Raw genomic sequence first — 2,901 nt, 5'->3', positions numbered from 1 at the left:
TGATAGGGAGAGGACGTGGCTGGCGTCCTCTCCGTTTAGAAATTAAAATAGATGTGAGAGTGAGACACTTCATTTACTTACTGGAGCTTAGGAGGAGTTATACTAGTGACTGATGACCAGTGACCTGACCACCAGTGCAGTTTTATAATTTATTATTATTTAATAATCCGTTCTGTTCTTGTTCTCTGCCTGAAAAAAACGATACACAGTGACTCAGTCACACTCACATACCATATCTGTGCTCAGCCCAGTGTGCTGCATCATCTATGTATAATATCTGACTGTGCTCACACAGCTTAATTGTGGGGGAGACTGGGGAGCAGTTATAGGTTATAGCAGGAGCCAGGAGTACATATTAAACAGTGCACACTTTTGCTGCCAGAGTGCCACTGCCAGTGTGACTGACCACTGACCACTGTGACCAGTGACCTGACCACACTGACCACCAGTATAGTATATTGTGATTGAATGTCTGCCTGAAAAAGTACACTCGTCGTGTGACTTGTGTGGTGTTTTTTTATTCTATAAAAATTAAAAAACTCATTCTGCTGACAGACAGTGTCCAGCAGGTCCGTCATTATATAATATATACCTGTCCGGCTGCAGTAGTGATATATATATATTTTTTATATCATTATTTATCATCCAGTCTATACTAGCAGCAGACACAGTACGGTAGTTCACGGCTGTAGCTACCTCTGTGTCGGCACTCGGCAGTCCATCCATAATTGTATACCACCTACCCGTGGTTTTTTTTTTCTTTCTTCTTTATACATACTACATCTCATTATCATCCAGTCTATATTAGCAGCAGACACAGTACAGTACAGTAGTCCACGGCTGTAGCTACCTCTGTGTCGGCACTCGGCAGTCCATCCATAATTGTATACCACCTACCCGTGGTTTTTTTTTTTCTTTCTTCTTTATACATACTACATCTCATTATCATCCAGTCTATATTAGCAGCAGACACAGTACAGTATGGTAGTCCACGGCTGTAGCTATCTCTGTGTCGGCACTCGGCAGTCCATCCATAATTGTATACCACCTACCCGTGGTTTTTTTTTTCTTTCTTCTTTATACATACTACATCTCATTATCAACCAGTCTATATTAGCAGCAGACACAGTACGGTAGTTCACGGCTGTAGCTACCTCTGTGTCGGCACTCGGCAGTCCATCCATAATTGTATACCACCTACCCGTGGTTTTTTTTTTCTTTCTTTTTTATACATACTACATCTCATTATCATCCAGTCTATATTAGCAGCAGACACAGTACAGTACGGTAGTCCACGGCTGTAGCTACCTCTGTGTCGGCACTCGGCAGTCCATCCATAATTGTATACCACCTACCCGTGGTTTTTTTTTTCTTTCTTCTTTATACATACTGCATCTCATTATCATCCAGTCTATATTAGCAGCAGACACAGTACAGTACGGTAGTCCACGGCTGTAGCTACCTCTGTGTCGGCACTCGGCAGTCCATCCATAATTGTATACCACCTACCCGTGGTTTTTTTTTTCTTTCTTCTTTATACATACTACATCTCATTATCATCCAGTCTATATTAGCAGCAGACACAGTACAGTACCGTAGTCCACGGCTGTAGCTATCTCTGTGTCGGCACTCGGCAGTCCATCCATAATTGTATACCACCTACCCGTGGTTTTTTTTTTCTTTCTTCTTTATACATACTACATCTCATTATCAACCAGTCTATATTAGCAGCAGACACAGTACAGTACGGTAGTCCACGGCTGTAGCTACCTCTGTGTCGGCACTCGGCAGTCCATCCATAATTGTATACCACCTACCCGTGGTTTTTTTTTCTTTCTTCTTTATACATACTACATCTCATTATCATCCAGTCTATATTAGCAGCAGACACAGTACAGTACGGTAGTCCACGGCTGTAGCTACCTCTGTGTCGGCACTCGGCAGTCCATCCATAATTGTATACCACCTACCCGTGGTTTTTTTTTTCTTTCTTCTTTATACATACTACATCTCATTATCAACCAGTCTATATTAGCAGCAGACACAGTACAGTACGGTAGTCCACGGCTGTAGCTACCTCTGTGTCGGCACTCGGCAGTCCATCCATAATTGTATACGAGTATCCATCCATCTCCATTGTTTACCTGAGGTGCCTTTTAGTTGTGCCTATTAAAATATGGAGAACAAAAATGTTGAGGTTCCAAAATTAGGGAAAGATCAAGATCCACTTCCACCTCGTGCTGAAGCTGCTGCCACTAGTCATGGCCGAGACGATGAAATGCCAGCAACGTCGTCTGCCAAGGCCGATGCCCAATGTCATAGTACAGAGCATGTCAAATCCAAAACACCAAATATCAGTAAAAAAAGGACTCCAAAACCTAAAATAAAATTGTCGGAGGAGAAGCGTAAACTTGCCAATATGCCATTTACCACACGGAGTGGCAAGGAACGGCTGAGGCCCTGGCCTATGTTCATGGCTAGTGGTTCAGCTTCACATGAGGATGGAAGCACTCAGCCTCTCGCTAGAAAACTGAAAAGACTCAAGCTGGCAAAAGCACCGCAAAGAACTGTGCTTTCTTCGAAATCCCAAATCCACAATGAGAGTCCAATTGTGTCGGTTGCGATGCCTGACCTTCCCAACACTGGAGGTGAAGAGCATGCGCCTTCCACCATTTGCACGCCCCCTGCAAGTGCTGGAAGGAGCACCCGCAGTCCAGTTCCTGATAGTCAGATTGAAGATGTCAGTGTTGAAGTACACCAGGATGAGGAGGATATGGGTGTTGCTGGCGCTGGGGAGGAAATTGACCAGGAGGATTCTGATGGTGAGGTGGTTTGTTTAAGTCAGGCACCCGGGGAGACACCTGTTGTCCGTGGGAGGAATATGGCCGTTGACATGCCTGG

Source organism: Pseudophryne corroboree, chromosome 3, assembly GCF_028390025.1.
Source record: "Pseudophryne corroboree isolate aPseCor3 chromosome 3, aPseCor3.hap2, whole genome shotgun sequence".
In the NCBI taxonomy this organism is placed as follows: Eukaryota; Metazoa; Chordata; class Amphibia; order Anura; family Myobatrachidae; genus Pseudophryne; species Pseudophryne corroboree.
Note: the sequence above shows the minus strand (reverse complement) of the source record.